The sequence below is a fragment of the Ictidomys tridecemlineatus genome, chromosome 12 (assembly GCF_052094955.1).
Source record: "Ictidomys tridecemlineatus isolate mIctTri1 chromosome 12, mIctTri1.hap1, whole genome shotgun sequence".
Lineage (NCBI taxonomy): Eukaryota > Metazoa > Chordata > Mammalia > Rodentia > Sciuridae > Ictidomys > Ictidomys tridecemlineatus.
This window is the reverse complement of record NC_135488.1, coordinates 29,828,191-29,846,658: the sequence shown is the minus strand read 5'-3', so window position 1 is coordinate 29,846,658 and position 18,468 is coordinate 29,828,191. Positions and strand designations below refer to the sequence as shown.

At 34.1% G+C, this 18,468-nt stretch overlaps 1 long non-coding RNA gene across 2 annotated transcripts; it reads left to right on the top strand.

Annotated features, from left to right (window-relative positions):
- Window positions 1-16,198: 16,198 nt before the first annotated feature.
- LOC144369154 (uncharacterized) lies at window positions 16,199-17,885 on the top strand. Of its 2 annotated transcripts, none has more exons than XR_013428627.1 (2): window positions 16,199-16,629; window positions 17,473-17,885. It is a non-coding gene; the product is annotated as an uncharacterized LOC144369154 (long non-coding RNA). The 2 variants fall into 2 exon arrangements; XR_013428626.1 differs by having other exon boundaries at window positions 17,465-17,885.
- Window positions 17,886-18,468: the final 583 nt, after the last annotated feature.

Here is an 18,468-nt window from a genome sequence, read left to right as displayed (position 1 = left end):
TGTAAAGAAGAATGAAATTATGGTGTTTGCCAGTAAATGGATGGAACTGGAGTACAGTTCCATCCATTCAAGTGAAATAAGCTAAACCTAGAAAATCAAGGGTCAACTGTTTTCTCTCATATGTGTAAGCCAGCTCAAAATCAGAAAGGAAGGGCTGGGAATGTGGCTCAGGCGGTAGCGCGCTCACCTGGCATGCGTGTGGCCTGGGTTCGATCCTCAGCACCACATACCAACAAAGATGTTGTGTCCACTGAGAACTAAAAAATAAAATATTAAAAACTCTCTCTCTCTCTCTCTCTCTCTCTCTCTCTCTCTCTCTCTCTCTCTCTTCCTCTCTCACTCTCTCTTTAAAAAAAATCAGAAAGGAAAAAAGAAAAAAGAAAAAAAATGTGTGTGATGTGTATGTGGGGGGAATCCCATAGAAATAGAAGAGAGATCAGTTCATTAGAGGAAAGGGATTGAGGGGAGAGGAGGAAGGAACAGGAAAAGAGAAGAATGGAAGAATAAATCTGATCAAACATTCCTATGTACATATATATATGAATTTACCACAGTGAATTTCGACTTCATGTCTAAACACATGCATTAATAAAAAAAAGTACAAATAGAAGAAAGATTAGTAGAGCAGAGGAAGGGAACTGAGGAATGGAGAAAGGAGAAGTACTGGGGATTGAAGTGCAGCAAATTATTTCTATGCTTCTATAAATATGTTAAAATGAATCGCAATTTTATTTATATGTATAATGAGTTAATAAAAAACAGTATTATTCAAGAGTCACTTCTAAACACTGTTAAAGACTTTGCATAATTTAATGGACCTTTCCTATCTCATTTCTTTTGCAAAGCAACTCACATTCAATTTTTTCATTTCAAATCAAAATTTGGATTTTATACATAACCCCCCAAATACAGAGGGAAGTTTCCCTCAGATCTATGCAATATGTTAGTTCCTGGATATTTTGATAAATAGTATTAGACAATATTATGACACCTAGGAATTCTATGTAGGGAGCATGAGGGAAGATATTGAAATTGTAGAGGCACAGCATTAACCCTCAACCTCTGATTTTTTTTTATAATGTTAGTAGAATGAAAGTATAAATCATTTAAATATGATTTGTACTACAATATGGAGATAAGGACATACAGAAAACACTGTAAGAAAATGTCATGTGCCAGGCAAGCCAGGTTAGAGGGAGGGACATTTTTCCCTAAATGAGGAGATGTGAGTTAGGATGGCGCTGAAAGAGAGGGATGTTTCATATACCTGAACTACAATGGCCTTGGCATTGTCACCAACCTCACACCAGGCCCATTCACTCATGCACATTTGAAAGCCTAATGTGATTATTGTTAAGAATATCTGTAGCCAGCAGTGTGCTAGGTATGAAGGAAGCACAGATAAAAGGCAATTCACAGTGTCATCAGGAGATAGTAAGCAAACATTGATATCACAGTAAGAAAAAAAAGAGAGCACAGTTTGCCTCTTATAACCCAATTAAAAGCAAGGCAAAAGCCAGTGAGTCTACAGCGAATTTTTTTTCATCTTGTTTACATTTTATTTCTCAGTTCATTCATCATTGCCTGATTTTCCCCTCCCCAATCTGTCTTCTTTATCCAGAAAAAACAAACAAACAACAACAACAAAAACAGTGTAAGTGTCAATTGTACTGATTTCCAGTTCATTTTGCTTCCACAACACTAGATAATGGGTCCCTAGAAATTTCCTTTTAAAGTGTTTTAGTCTTATAAGTGTATTGTAGCAAAATACTCCAAGTGAAGAAATTAAAGCAATTTTCAAGTCACCTAGCTTTCCTTTTTACTTACCTTCATTCCAGACTTTCATGATTTATGTCAAATCCACGTCCAGAGGCTGTGAACAAAAATGACAAGTTAGTAAATGTAGTGAAAATGTGCAAGGTTATTTTATGAAGCAATGAATTGTCTCACCGCAGAAGAAACTAAGCATTTGGACCACAGGATAATGTGGTAAATGGACTGCAAGTTTAAAGCAAGGATGGAGAGTTCTTTTCAACTTGTGCATCTGGCACTAGTCTGAGGGAATTAACTCTCCATCATTGTGTGGGTTGTGCTACCTGTTTCTCAGGAAAAGGTAAGTAAGTAAGGAAGGAAAAATGTTAGAGTCATGTTGTGCACATCTCTGGTCCCCATCACTTAACAGTGTACTATGAATAAGAGCATCAGGAAGCAAGTGAGCAGGGAGAGCAATAAGTCTGCTTGAAATCAACCTTTCAATTAATCAGGAAGATTTGGATGGGACAAGAAGCACATCAGACCTTCCTGCAAAGAGAAGCCTCATTCTTCAGGTTCCTCAGTTGCTAACTCTGTTGGATAGCATTTGGGGAATTTTAAGAATTATGGGACTGAAAAAGGAAGAGGAATGTTGATAATCTAAGCAATTAATGATAATCAGGGTTACATAATGACAATAATGTTTATACCTCCAGTTCTTTCTGCAAATATTTGGGGATTGAAGAAATACCCATAACTGACATAATTTCAATGTTCAGAAAAAAAATATTTATAAAACACAATTGACAATTTTGTACTGTAATGTTACCACATGAATATATTGGCTATCAAAACAAATATTATGTTAATGAAAATCAAGCTCTCTTCCATACTAATATTATATAATTATATAATAAATGTCATAAAAGGATATTATAGGTCTATAGATAGATATGTAGACATATAAAGACATATATTTTTAAAATTTAATTATTTAAAATGTAAAATTTGGATTTCACCTACTTAGTATTCTATACCATGAATATATTAAAATGTACTTAACCATTTCCCCAATTGAAATAAATTTGGATCCTTTTCTTTTCTTCCCCTCTCCTTTTTGAGGTGATAGAAATCAAAACCAGGGCCTTGCATGTGCTTGGAATATATTCTACCTCTAAGCTACACATCCCAGCCCTCATTGGGTACTTTTTATTTTTTTTAAACAATTATACTGGCTCTCTATTTCTCTATTTTTTAAAAATCTTTATTGTTCTCTGAATGGGATAACCTTACATAACATTCTCTAGATGGCGATTTGTCCTTAGAGTCCAGTGATAGAGCAAATCTAGCAATTTCTTCAGAAGTTTAGTTTTGGAGAGCGGAGCATGTGACTGCATTGTTTGAAAAAGGGATGAACATCAGCTCTGCCTTAAACCCCTGCTCTGATACCAGAAGCTCTGTGTAACAGTTGCATGTTATACAGTGTGGTAAATATTGGTCATATTCTTCTCATGTCATTCTCATGAAGAATTTTGATATCCCAAATATTTCACAAATTAATTATCCTTTCATCAAGAATGTAACAAAAATATTAAATAATGATCTGGTTTATGTTTTTCATAGGATAGGCATAAAGAAACAAAAAAATCACTTTCAAATATCAAACAACTTGCAATGGTTTGTGTAATGTTTCGTTCACCAACATAAAGTTAAGATCAAATAGAATTAACTGAATAGTAAAAGAGAAGCATCCATCAGGGGACACTATAGTGGACTCAGCTAATCTGAGTGTGTTGATTTGAATTTGTTCCATCTTAATTCTACATAAGTAACCTTTCACCTGGCAGGAACACAAATAAATCTCAATATTTTTGAACCCAGCAACAATAAAAGTAGTAGGAATTTTCAGTTTAACTGTTTTAAATAAACAATTCAGTGACTTTGAGTATATTCATGATGTTATATTCCACTATCTCATTCTAAAATATTTTTATCAAAACCAAAAAGAATCCTGTTAATGTTAAGCAGCTAATTCTATTCCTTCCCTTCCCTCCCACTGCCTTTTGAAAACACTAACCTGTCTAATGTGTTTTTATAGTTATTAGTCTTGATATATCATATTCAATACTTGGTATATAATTCAATGCTGAATTATACAGCATGTGGCCTTTGTGTCTGGCTTCTTCACTTAGCATAATGTATTCAAGGCTCATCTACATTGTAGATTGTATTGGTAGAGTTGATTTCATTTTATGGATGAATAATATTTTTTTGCATGTATATAACTCATTTCATTTATCCATCCATCTGGTGATGGACATTTAATTGTTTTTGTGAAGAGTGCTGCTATGAATGTTCATGCACAAATTTTTGCTTGAATGCCAGATTCCCATTCCTTTGAGAATATACCTACAAGCAGGGTTACTGCGCAATATGTTTGTTTGCTTTTCATCACAGTGACAAAATGCCTAAGATTAAGCAATTTACAAGGACCAAATATTTATTTAGGCTCACAGTTAGTGGGGTTTCCATCCATGGTTAGCCAGCTCCATTGTTTTAATTTAAAGCTAAGACAAGGCAGAACATTATGATAGAGGAGCATGATGGAGCAAACTAGTTCACTTCATTGTTATGAAGTTCCAAGAAGGAACAGGGAAGAGGTGGAAGAGCCTTGCCCCAAAGACCCACTCTTTTCAGCTAGATTCTATCTTCTGCAGTTTTCACCATCTCCCAGTAATGCAGTCGTCTATGAATCCCTCAATGGATTAATCACTTGATGAAGTTAGAATCTCATGGCCCAGTTGCATCCCCAAAACTCCTCCTCTGCACATTGTACATTGCTGCATTGCTGCACCAAGACTTCAACACATGAGCCTTTGGGGAATATTCTAGGTCTAAACCATAACATATGGTGATTAAAGTTTGGAGGAACTGCTAAGTTGTATCTTACCATAACTACAATTTGAAATTCCTACTGACCATGTATGAGGGCTTATTCCTTTACATCCCTGCCAGTACTTGATATTTTTCCTTCGTTTATATATTAAAGCTATATTAATGGGGGTGAAATTCTATCTCATTCTGGTTTTCGCTCATATTTCCATGATGAGTAGTATTTAACATTTTTTTATGTTTGTCATTTATATATCTTCTTTGCATAAAAGTCTATTTAAATTATTTGTTCAGTTTCAGTTTGGGTGGCTTTCTCTCTTCTCCTTTTGGATGTGTAACTGCTATGTGTATATGTGTATGTGTGTGTGTCCTTAATAGATTTACTGATCTGAAAATATTTTGACCCATTCTACAGGGTTTTCATTTTACTGACAGCATCTTTGGTTTGAGAAAATAATCTGAATTTTGAAGAATTCTAATGTATCCTTCATGTAGCTTGTGCTTTCTAAGAATTCATTACAAAAATCCAAGGTTATGAAAATTTACTCCTAAATTTTCCTCTCAGTGTTTTATGATTTTATAGTAATTATATTTCATTTTTTGGGGGTCAATTTAGGAGTGTGTCATCTTGTTCTTTTGCCTATGGCTATTTGCATTTACATATTTAAAGAGACTATTCACTCTCCATACAATGGTCTTGGAACTCTTATTGAAAAATCTACTGAAGATCCATGTATGTGTTTATTTCTGGTCACTATTCCATGGATTGGGGTCCATCCCTATGTCAGTACCACTGTTTTTTTTTTTTTTCTTCTTCAGTACTGGTAATGATCCCAGGTCTTCACACATGCTAAGATTTTCCTCTACAGTTGAGCTATATCCCAAATCCCTCTTTCAATTTTTATAGCTTGGTAGTAGCTCTGATAGTGACAACTGTGAACTCCTCAAATTTGATATTTTTTCAAGAATGTATTTTGTTGTTGGAATCTTTTTTCAATTATGTGTGAATTTTAAAATCAGTTTAGGATCACTGGGATCATAGTATAGCTTGTATTGAATCAAAAAAATCAATTTGAGTAGTAGTGCTATTTTCACAATATCAAGTTGTTCAATTTGTGAACATTTTTATTTTATAGGTATGATTTAATTATTTGCAAAAATTATTTGTTGTTTTTAATAAGTTATTTGTTCACTTCCTTGTTTAAATATCCAAAATATATTAATATATTTTTCTGTATTTAAATATATATATATATGTATATGTATATATATATATATATGTATATATATTATTTACTACATATGGCATGAAATCAAGAAAGAAATCAGGCAGCTTCTTAGCAAGGTGGATGAGCAAAAAGAAAGAATGTGTTGTAGGGGGAGTTTTACTGGAATTTAATCCCAGGCATTTAAAGCAGATTGAGGGCTCAGGAAATTGGATATAATAAAATAGAAAGAATTCCTTGCATCACAGATGCTGCTCTATCTGAGGCAGCAGCCAGAGTTGCCCCTCAGTGAGGGACAAAGTGGAGGGATAAGAGAATTAAAGGAACCTGCATTTTTAGGAGGCCTGAAGTTTGTTTGTACAGAGAGTTTAGAGATCAAAGATAAACTGAAAGGCATACTACACTATATCCTTGTGCACGAAAGAAGCCAAATCTCTTCCAGCTGCATGCAGAGGACAGAGGAAGAAACCATATTGAAGCCACATTGCAGAGACCAGAGGCTGGGGAAACCAATTCCTGGCAAACCTGAGTTTGGCCTGAAATACAGGCTTGGAAAACCCAAACTGCATGACATGTAGTGTGCCTAAGTGATCAGCAGAAAATCAAACATGGATATAGGTTTACACAGGGGAATGCTGGTTATGGAAACCCATCTGGTTCTCCTTCATCCCCTCCAATCTGGTGGCCTTCAGGATCAGTTTGGAGAGATGCACCTGGTGGGGAATTTGAAAGGGCAGAGGCACAAGAGACTGAGTTTGGAGACTAAACCTGAGACTAGGAAATGTGGGTTCCTCTACCACACTAGTGGAACCTAGGGGAGATTCTGAGGTTCATTCTTCTAGTATGGACTGACAATAGTGGGCCCTAGAGGTGCACTGACTTACAATCTCCAGATCAATTGGCATACAGCAAAGAGCCTGGAGCCTACCAAAGCCAAAACTCCATCTCGAGAAGTTCTGCCTACAGGATTACCTCTCTCACCCTAGTAATCACACTCTGAGGGTGGAGCAAGCATCGTACTTCAGACAACCCCATGCAACTGCTGAGAAGGCAATCTGAGAATTTTAGAACTCCAGTGGAAAAAATTCTTTAGCTTTTCATTACAACCCCCCCACTTCTTTCTTTTCTCTGCATAATTGTGACCTTAATGGTTCCTGGATATTTATACATATTTATATTTTCTTATTTCTAGAATTTTTGAAACCAGTTTTTTTTTCATAGATCAGTTTTTTTGAGGACTATGAAGTTTTAGTAGTATATTTTAATTTTGTTTTGTATTATTTTATTTTTATTTTCCTTTTAATTTTTTTAAATTTTTACTACACACATATGTATTTTTTCTCACACCTATTTCCCTTGATTCTCTCTTTTTTCTTATGTTGGCAGTCAATCTCTATGGTTCTCCCTTTCACTTTTCTTTAACTTTTTGCTTCTTGCTTCTCTTCTCCTCCCTCATTATATACTTCTATTCTCACCCTGTCCACCATTTAAAATTATAAATCCTTTTGCAAAATTACTGTTTTTATTATAGGCAATAAGTAATTTTTATTATGACAATTAACATGAAAGCATAATCTATTTGATTTAATGCTGTATATTCTTTGCATTGGTTGTTATTATCATTTGTCCCACTTCCCCACTAAATGATAAGGTACTGGAAAACTTCAGAGACACTATAAGTTCCCAGGGTAGAAATTCTACTACCTCAAACCCATATTGTTAGATGGGTAGACATACAAAAAAAAAAAAAAGAAAAAGAAAACAAATTGCCCCAAGCAAACCAAGATACTCCAATAACAGAATCCATCCCAAAGAAAGTAGAATAAATAAAAGGAGTTTAGAACACACATAGTTAAACTGGTCTATAAGGTAAAGGATGATATAAGGAGTGAAATCAGAAAGAAATACAGGAAGTGAAAGTTCACTTCAAAAAAAGAAATAAAGATTCTGAAAAAGAAATCAGGAAGAAGTCCTCAAAATGAAGGAAACAACAAACCATATAAAAATTCAATTGAATTTAACAACAGACTACATTTCTTGGAATAAAGAATTTCAGGGAATGTAGACAAAATATATAATCTTGAACATAAAGTTGACTGTGGCAAAAAGATATTAAGAGACTATACAGATCTTCCAAGAAATATGAGATAATTTGAAAGGACCAAATTTAAGATTTATCTGGATAGATGAAGACTTGAGGATACAAACCAAAAGAAGGCACAGTATTTTTAATATAATAATATCTGAAAATTTCACAAACCTAAAGAATGAAATGGAAAATCAAGTATGGGAGGCTTACAGGACCCCAAATAAACAAAATTGCAACAGACTTAATCCAAGGCACATTTTTATGAAAATGTCTAACATATAGAATAAGGACAGATTTTTTAAAACTTCCAGAGAAAAACATTTGGTGAGAAACCAATCTGCATCTCAACTGATTTCTCAATCCAGGCCCTCAAAGGTAGGAGATCTTAAAATAATATATACAAAGCTCTGAAAGAAAATAGATAAAAGCCAAGAATAATATACCTAGCAAAATTAAGCTTCAGAATTAATAATGAAATAAAATGTTTTCACAATAAACAAAAGTTAAAAGAATTTACAAAATACTATAAAATATAATCAGTAAGCTATTTCATGAAGAAATACAACATAAAAGTAAAAACCAGGAAAGGGACGAACTACAGTGAAGAATAGTCAACCAAAGGAAAAACAAATTTAAATTAAAAATAAGAAATAAGTCAAAATGACAGGGAACAAAAATCCTATCTCAATAATAACATTGAACGTAAATGGCCTAAATTTATCAGTCAAAAGACAGGAATTATCAGATTGGATTAAGTAAAAAGACCCAACAATATGCTGTCTCCAAGAAACTCACCTCATAGGCAAAGACATCCACAGACTGATGGTCTGAAGTATCCTATCATTTACATGGCTCTTGTAAACAAGCAAGGGTTACTACCCTCATATCAGATAAAATAGACTTCAAGCCAAAGTTAATTAGAAGGAACAAAGAAGGTAATTAATTTCATATTGCTTATGGAAATTATACATCAACAAGTCATAGTTATGACTAAATATTTAATATCATAAATATTTATGCCCCAAACATTGAAGCATCTATATACAACAAACAAACCATTCAAATTTCAAGAATCAAATAGACTACAACACAATAATACATTAACACTGGATAGATCTTTTAAACAAAAACTAAACAAAGAATCTATAGAATTAAAAATACAATGAATAATTTAGACTCAATAGCTATATAGATGATATTTCATCCTTTAAAGACTGAATATATTTTCTTTTTAGCAGCACATGAATTCTTGTTTAAAATAGATCATATGTTAGGCTACAAAGCAACTCTTGGCAAATTAAAAAAAATAAGAGATAATTCCTTGCATTCTATCAGATCATAACGGAACAAAATTAGAAATCAATGATAAAATGAAAAATATAAGCTACTTTCACACCTGGAGCCTAAATAATAAACTAAGAAATGACAAATAGATAGCAAAATAAATCAGAGATGAAATAAAATAATACTTAGAGGTAAATGAGAACAGCAGTAAAACATATCAAAATCACTGGGACACTATGAAGGCACCATTAAGAGAAAAGTTCACTGCATTGAGCTCATTTATTAAAAGAATAGAAATTCAAAAAATAAATAATCTAACATTACATCTCATAGCCATAGAAAGAGAAGAACAATTAACACTAATAGCAAAAGGTAGGAAATAATTAAATCAAATTGAAATTGATGAAATTGAAACAAAAACATCCAAAAAATCAACATAATAAAAAGTTGATTGTTTGAAAAAATAAATTAAATTGATAAATGCTTAAAACAGCTAATGGGGGAGAGAGAGAGAGAGAGAGAGAGAGAGAGAGAGAGAGAGAGAGAACCCAAATTACTAAAATTTGTGATGAAAAAGAAAATATCCCAAAGGACAGTACTGAAACACAGGCAATAATCAGAAACTATTTTGAAAATTTTTACTCCAATAAAATTGAAAATATTGAAGATATCAAGAAATTTCTTGAGTCATAGTACCTACCTAAACTGAATAAGGAGGACCTCCATGATTTAAAGAGATCAATCACAAGTAATGAAATAGAAAACACCATCAAAAGGCTACCAATTAAAAGAAGCCCAGGACAAGAAAAATTGTCAACTGAGTTCTATAAGACCTTCAAAGAAGAATTAACACCAATACTCCTCAAGGTATTTCATGAAATAGAAAAGGAGGGAACCCTTCCAAACTCATTCTATGAGGCTAAAATATCACCCTGATATTTATACCAGAGAAAGAAATATCAAAGAAAGAAAATGTCAGACCAATATCTCTAATGAATATAGATGCAAAAATTCTCAATAAAATTCTGGCAAATCACATACAAAAACATATTAAAAAGATAGTGCACCATGATCAAATGGGGTTCATTCCAGGAATGCAAGGTTGATTCACCATAAAGAAATCAATAAATATAATTCACCACATCAATAGTATTAAAGACAAGAATCACATAATCATCTCAACAGACAAAGAAAAAGTATTTGACAAAATATAGCATCCATTCGTGTTCAAAACACTAGAAAAACTGGGGAGAGTAGGAATATACCTCAACATTGTAAAAGATATATGTACTAAACTCCAGGCCAACAACATTCTAAATGGAGGAAAAATGAAAGCATTCCCCCTAAAAACTAGAATAAGAGAGAGATGTCCTATTTTTCCACTTCTATATAACATAGCCCTTTAAATTCTAGCCAGAACAATTAGACAGATAAAAGAAATTAAAGAAATACAAATAGGGAAGAAGAGCTCAAACTATCCCTATTTGCTTGTGACATGATTCTATATTTAGAAGACCCAAAATACTCCACTGGAAAACTTCTAGAACTCATAAATGAATTCAGCAAAGTATGATGTGTCAACTGGAGGAGAAATTAGGAAAACTATTCTTTCACAATAGCCTCAAAAAAAAAAAAAACCTAAAATAGTCGAGAATCACTCTAACAGAAGAGGTAAAAGCCATCTATAATGAAAACTACAAATCACTAAACAAAGAAACTAAAAAAGACCTTAGAATATGGAAAGACTGCACATGTTCTTGGTAGACAGAATTAATATGGTTAAAATGACTATACTATCAAAAGCACTGTACAGATTTAGTGCAATTTCTATTAAAATTCCAATGACATCCTGCATAGAAATAGAAGAAATAGTCATAAAATTTATTTGGAAGAATAAGAGAACCAAAAAAACCAAAGCAATACTCCATGAGAAACATGAAACAGGAGGTATCACAATACTAGACATTAAATTATATTACAGAACCATAGCAATAAAAATGGTATGCTATTGGCACCAAAATAGACATGAGGACCAATGGTACAGAACAGAAGACGTGGAGACAAACCCACATAAATACAGTTATCTCATACTAAACAAATGTGCTATAAAACATACATTGGAGAAAAGATAGCCTCTTCAACAAGTAGTGCTGGGAAAACTGGAAATCCATACATAGCAAAGTGAAATTAGACCCCTATCTCTTATCCTGCATAAAATTCAACTCAAAGTGATTCAAGGACCTAAGTTTTAGACCAGAGATTTTGTGCCTAAGAGAATAAAAAGTATGCCCAAATCTTTATCATGTAGGCTTAGAAACCAAATTCCTCAATAAGACTCTTAAAGCATAAGAAGCAAAATGAAGAATCAATAAATGGGATGGTATCAAACTAAAGTTTCTTCACAACAAAGGAGAAAATCAGCAACAAGAAGAGAGAGCCTCCAGAATGGGAGAAAATCTTTGCCACCTGCACGTCAGATAGAACACTCATCTCCAGGATATATAAAGAACTCAAAAAACTTAACACTAAAACAAACAAACAAAAAACACAACCAGATAACCCAATTAATTGCATGGGCTCTCTCTCATCCAGCAAAGAGGTCCACAGAACAGGATAAAGGAGAGTGTGGCAGAAGAGTCACTAATCAAGACCTCTGGAGACCAAGCAGGAAGCAGATCTAATTTTATTGTGCAGTTACCATGTATATATACTCAGGCAGTAGCTAAACAGATTACAGGTGGCCACCAATGCAATTTCTGCTCACTGTTCTTGCAGTGACCAATCGAGGAGTGGGTTATGGAGCAAGTACAGGGACTGCAACACATGGCCTCATGCCCAGGGCTGTGCCTATGGGGTAAGTTGTTTTCCACTCACATGTTTAGCACAGGGGAATGGTTTGCCACTGAGGCACCCTTAACTTATGTCATGTATGGGAAAACCGGAAATCTATACATAGCAAAGTGAAATTAGATCCCTATCTCTTACCCTGCATAAAACTCAACTCAAAGTGATTCAAGTGGTTCCATGCACTTGTCCCCGCAATCAATAAATGGGCAAAGAAACTGAACAGACAATTTACAGAAAAAGAGATACAAATAGTCAACATATATATATAAATGTTCACTATCTCTAGCAATTAGATAAATGCAAATTAAAAATACATTGAGATGGAGGCTGAAACAGGAGGATTGTGACTTCAAAGATAGCCATAGCAAAAGTGAGGCACTAAGCAACTCAGATCCTGTCTCTAAATAAAATACAAAATAGGGTTGAGGATGGGGCTCAGTGGTCAAATGCTCCTGAGTTTAATTCCCAGCACACACACAAAAAAAATACACTTGAGATTTCATCTCACTTCAGTCAGAATGGTAGTGATCTGGAAAAAAATGCAACATAAATATTGGCAAGGATGTGGGGAAAAATGTGCACTCATACATTGCTGGTGGGATTGCAAATTGGTGCAATTACTCTGGAAATCTGTATGGATATTACTCAAAAAACTACGTATGGAACCACCATTTTTCCCAGTTATACCACTCTTCAGTATATATTAAAAGCAGTAAAAATCATCATATTCCAGTGATACTACCATATCAATATTTATAGCAGCTCAATTTACAATAGCTAAATTATGGAACCAACCTAGGTGCCCTTCAACAGATGAATGCATAAAGAAAATATGCTACATGTAAATAATAGTATATTTTTCAGGCATAAAGAAGAATGGAATTATGACATTTTCCAGTAAATGAATGGAACTGGAGACTATCATGATAAGTGAAATAAGCCAATCTCAAAAAACCAAAGAGAGAAAGTTCTCTCTGATATGTAGATGCTAACTCATATTAAGCAGGTGAGGGAAGAATAGAAGTTTACTGGATTAGACAAAGGGGAATGAAGGGAGGGGATGAGGGATGGGAATAAGAAAGACAGTAGAATGAATCAGACATAACTTTTCTATGTTCTTATTTGGCACCAAAACAAACATGAGGACCAATGTTATAGAATAGAAGGATAACTCCACATTATGTACAATCAAAAAACTAGGAAGGTATTTTCCATGTATGTATGATATGTCAAAATATATTCTACTGTCATGTGTAACTAAAAAATAAAAAAATAAAAACATTTAAATAAGAAAAAATATATAAAAAAATATAAATTAAGGAATATTCAGTTTGGAAGTTACCTGCATAGATATTAATAAAATTATAAGAGTTTGAAACATTAAAATTATTTTAGAAAAGAATGAATAAAATCCTAAATATTATGTTATTCTTGATGTGATTATAAATGAAATCATCATTGCTGGTATATAGAAAAAGAATTGATTTTGCCAAATTTTTATTTGTTATTTTTAACTCTGGTGTGTGTGTGTGTGTGTGTGTGTGTGTGTATTTGTGTGTGTGAGAGAGAATGTGTGTCTGTCTGAATTTGTTGAGATTTTTTAACCCTTAACATTAACTCATTTGTAAATTTTCTTCTTCCTTTTGAAGTTTAGAATCTTTCCTTTCCTTTTCCTCTACTGTTTCTCTTTCTTTTCCTAATTTTTCTGGCTAGGACTTAAAATACTGTAATGAATAGTAGAGGAGGCAGAAGTGGGCACCCTTAACTTGCTCCTTCAGTTGTAGTAAAGGGGTAATTTCAGGAATATTGATTGGTATAGGTTCAAGACAAAGAGTCCTGGATATTTCTTTTAAAGTAAAGCCACGGAATACTGAACATGTGTTAATCTCAGGAGGAAAGACCTGTGGAGGTCACACAAGTGATTTATCTGTTTCCTGAATGTCCTGGTATGCCTTGATTTGAGACTGTTTTAGACCCTTTCTGGGTTCCTACTCAATTTCCTGTTTTGGGTACCTCTCATTTTGCTTATGCTCTTCCTCTGCTTCATATGCTAGTACAATCATGTTGAATCATCTCTTCCCCTTTTTCTTTTCTCTTCCCACATTTCCACTGATTCTTTCTGTTTTTCCAATTAAGAAACACCAAAAGTAGTTCTATATTTTATCCTCTCTGCATAGAATTAAAATAGGTCATTAGTATTCTATTTGGAGGAGTCAGAAACAAGATATTGTAGTTTTAAACTCCTTTCTTTTTTTAAATATTTATTTTTAATTTTAGGTGGACACAATGTCTTTATTTTATCTTTATGTGGTGTTGGGGATTGAACCCAGTGCCTTGCACATGCCAGGCAAGTGTGCTACTACTTGAGCCACATCCCCAGCCCTTAAACTCTTTTCTTAATTCAGATTATTGTTCAAACTGTCTGAGGGGAGGGTTGAAATAAAGTGTCATTTCAGCAACTTTAGATATCTAAATATTACTTGTTCTGAAGATGCATTTAGAAAATCCACCTTAATAGAAATGCTCTTTCTGAAGGCTTTCCACAGATGACCATATTTTTAAGATCAAGAATAAAAAAAATAATTCTACATTCCATGTCCAAATGTTAACATTAGAACCACATATCCAAAGCATTGTCATTGTTGTAACCTACTCAAAGCATTTCTTTTTTGTGGGGGTGAGAGTGGGGTGAGTACCAGGGATTGAACTCAGCAGCACTCAAACCACTGAGTTACATCCCCAGTCTTATTTGTATTTTTTTAAAAATTTTGAAACAAGATTTCACTGAGTTGCTTAGTGCCTTACTTTTGCTAAGGCTCACTTTGGACTTTGATACTCCTGCCTCAACCTCCTGAGCAGCTGGGATTACAGATGTACACCACCGTGCATGGCTCCAAAGCATTTCTTAATAGCAAAGATTCCCCAAACACACATTATTTATCAAAAATTTGCTGCTTGCTATACATGGCAGGGGAAAAAAACCTGATAACTGATTAACTTCTCAGGCTTAGAGGGGAGTATACCTAAAATGGGTGTTCGCACAGCAAAACTATACATGGTGAATTCTCAGGCTCCACCACAGCTCTCCTAGATCTGAATCTCAGGGTGATACTGAGAAGAATCACTCCAGGATACTTCAGTGCAGTATAAAATTTATGGACTACTGGTAGATATGCAGTCCACAAAATGAAATGGTTTCTTGAGTTCTCTTAAACAATTTATATGCAATATTTTTAATAATAGAGGTTTTGACACTTGTTCAATATTTTCAGCAATACACTCAATCTTCTCCATAGTGTTATTACCCTCTGACATAAAGTCAGTTTGGTGACAGGGGCTTTAACAAGAAGATACTTCATCTGTTCCTCACTCTCTCCCCTGAATTTCTTTCAGGACAATTCTTAACAAAGAGGACACAGAAAGTTTGACTCTCTCTTGGGGAAGAGGAAGCTAGATTCCTGTCTCTTGGTCAGCACATTTTTGCCTCTTGATACTTCTTCTATATCTATATAGGACAGAATTGAGGAGCAGAATAAGACGTCTGTGGGTAACGTTTGGGCTACCGTAGAGAGTGACCAAAGACAAAACCTATGAATGGAGGAGATCGAGGGCAGTAGTGCCCATGGACTATAACTTTCATCATATTGATTCAAATATTAGAACTTCACATACTAGGTGTCAGTATGTGTACCCATCTCCTTGGGCAGTAAAGTAAGTTTTCTACAAGTGAGGATACTCAGTGCTGATAAGCATGCTACAATAAAATGACCTTTACAATTCTCTTGTACATACCATTATAAAATGGCACAAGTTCAGCACTTGTACCTTAAAAACCTGGGGATAAATGTATATGGGAACTCAATTCTTTTTTCAGGTGTTAGAAAGTCAAGACATTATACATCTACCAGTGGTCTCTGAGTTAACACCATATTAGGGATACTTCATTATTCAATTTATTATTTCTGTAGCAAAATATCTGGGTATTTAAAAAACTAGAGCAAATACAATTTATAATGAGCCTCTGATAAAGGAAAAGAAAAGCAACTACTGGCCAATCAGAAACTGCTCTGGTGCTTCCAGCTGAGTCATGCTCTTCTGTTATCAACATGCACAATTTCACAAAGCACCAAACAAGGTCAGAGGATTTTTGCCTAAGCACAAACAAAAGCAAGTCCGAACATTCACCCTTTCCTAAACTGAGCAACTGCTGGGTCTTTACCCAGAAGTTTTATTCTCGCTCTAGTCTGTCCTTTCTAAAAATTGATTGAGATAACCAATTGGAAACTTTCCTTCCAATCTAATGCTAACACCAGTTTTTTTGGCATTCTTCAAATAATTCAAGCAAAGACAAAATATTATAGTAGGTTCTCTCTAATACCATCTCACTGAGGTACCCCTGAATTGCTCCTGGTGTGGGCACTTCCTTGCCATACGAAGAAGTCAACTCAACTTTTTCTATTGGGGGCATGTTCAGCTGATATAGCTGGAAGACATTGACATCTCACATCACATCTGTCAAAGGACACTCAATAAGTTCAGGTAAGTCATGCTTCTCATCAGTGAGTTACGAAAATTGTTTTAATATCAGGGTAATTTGGATTTTAGAATGCAAGATATGATTCGGTGGGCTTTACTTCTGGAAACAGTTAGCCAACATCTAGAGCTTAAAAAGGGGAAATCTCAGATTTAGGTTATCTTGTGTTTTTTTTTATGAAAACAGAAATTCAGAAATAAAAACAGATATCCAATACATGATTTGTCTTTCAACATTCATTTATGTAACTACAAAACATGATGTATAAAAGAATCTTCATGTTTGAGGGAAATGCTCATAACATAATGCTGAATCAAAACAAAAGATAAAATTGTGTCCAATGTCCAATCTCATAGAAAACTTTACCATATGAAAACAATAACTAATTTTGACTGATTTATATATATATATATATTTACAATTTCAATTTTCTGTATGCTTATGTATTTTCTCTGAGATCATTATAAAGATGAATTAGTAGAATTTTGAAGATATAGTGTTCAGCTATTTTTAGTAACTATAATTTTGGATGCAATTTCTGTGAAGTCCAAATGTGGAACAGAATTTAATCCTTCTTAAGAAGCTTACAGGATAACAGATATGGTGAAGAATACATAAATGAACCAATTATATACCAAACAGCAATTTAGTATTCCAGAAATACATATAGCACATTGGTTATCTTTATTTGTGAAGGGGATTCTGTTTTGTTTTCTATATCTATATTTATATATACACATATATATTTTATATACATAAATACATATATATGTGTTTATATAAAAAAAATTTATTGGTGTGTAATGTTTAAGCATAATAGTGTGATATTTTAATCTTAAGGTACATAGCTTGCTTACAGACGGAAGGCAAGTATCTTGAGCCATCCATGGACTGCATGTGGGCCATTGCACATCAAAGTCTAGTGAATAGGAACATCTGGTGTCTTGGAATGACCAGTGGACATTTCCTATGGTTGATTGCCCTGACACATTGTGAATTCCTATTCTGTTCTGCCAAAGTCCCACATAGCACCAGAGATGGGGTGACCTGCTGTAGCTGCACAGCACCTAAGATGGGTGTGACCTGCCAAGATGCCAATCAACCTGCTGAATGCAAGACATCATAAAGCAAGACTCTGTCCTTGAAACCTTATCCCTGTCTTTGATGTACCCCCTTTAATAAACCACTGGAGACATCTTCTTTGGTCTAGTTCCAGCACCCAGGTGGACTAAACATCAGGGGCTCCACTTTTGAAAATATATTTCTGACTCTTCGCCTTTTGTTCTTCACTAATTATTCTAGACTTTAATTTTTCAGGTGGCTTGCACCCTCCTTGGCAGAAAGAAGAGCCCCCAATGATATGCTGGCTGTCACCCCAAAGGCAAGCAGTAAAATAAAATATTTGTCCTGGTGTTATGCAAATTTCCTGAATTAATCAAACAGAGAGTTTAGTTTGCCATTCTTCCTCTTTTCTATACTTGTGAGCAAATTATTTTAACATGAGGAAAATAATTGTTTAGAATAGAAGCTGTATTTACAATGGTTAAATAATTCAACTTGTCAACAAACTCTTCCTCCAAAATATATTTGAAATAGAGAAATCCTTAGGCGATTTACGCTTTGGGGTGAGCATCTTTCTGTGGCATTTCATTCTCTGTAATTCCATTAAAAGAGCACAATTTATTGCACATCTGTCTTTGCAGATTTTATCAATACTGAAACCTTTTAAACTGAGAATGGGATTAAATAAACCCCATTTACCAATGTAGTAAAATATAATAGACACCTACCCCATTAAATGGCTAGCTAAATCAATATATCCACTTGGCAGCAATTTTCAGAAG